Here is an 830-nt window from a genome sequence, read left to right as displayed (position 1 = left end):
TATATATATATATATATATATATATATATATATGTATGTATGCAAACATATACATACATATGAACATGCATGCATACGTACATACACGGGGCCGGCAGAATGCGAAACATTTGATTCTTTTTGTCTTCACATAAGTTCTTTCTATTTATTTTAGGGGGTGGGGGGAAACTGTGGAATATGTTATGTTGCGAGATCCATGTCTTTCCCAGCTGGGACTAAACCGCAACTAATGTGAACTTATGGTCACCTGAGAATCGAAACCCGGCCTGCAATTAATATTTCGAAGCTAACATAGCCTGGATAACTATTTTGTAAGGTGTCGACTCCACCACCAAGTATTTCTGTGTTCAATGTTTGGCTTATATATACATATATATATATATATATATATATATACATACACACACACACATATATATATATATACTTGCATACATGTATGTACATATATATACATTTATATATGGACATATACGTACGCATAACGCATACACAATAAGGCAAGCATCACAGACGTACTGCAGTGTTTAAGGCAGGTATCTTAGAGGTAACAAGTTGTTATTTAACCCTAGTTCAGCCCCGATTAAGTAAACCTACAATCAAACATGTAGCAGTCGTTACCATCGTGTCTTTTATTCAGATATATGTGAAACTAGCTCTGCATTTACTGATGTGTCCTTAAACACATTAAGGTATAATTTGGTGAAGGTTTAGCTGCTATTTCTAGCAGATTATGTGTTTGTGTTGATGCTTCAGCTTTGGATATGGTAAGAAGAAGTACTAGACAGAAGTTGTATAACTGAGAATTAAAAAATTTGGCAGGAGGTGGG

This window comes from Octopus bimaculoides, chromosome 24 (assembly GCF_001194135.2).
Source record: "Octopus bimaculoides isolate UCB-OBI-ISO-001 chromosome 24, ASM119413v2, whole genome shotgun sequence".
Classification (NCBI taxonomy): domain Eukaryota; kingdom Metazoa; phylum Mollusca; class Cephalopoda; order Octopoda; family Octopodidae; genus Octopus; species Octopus bimaculoides.
Note: the sequence above shows the minus strand (reverse complement) of the source record.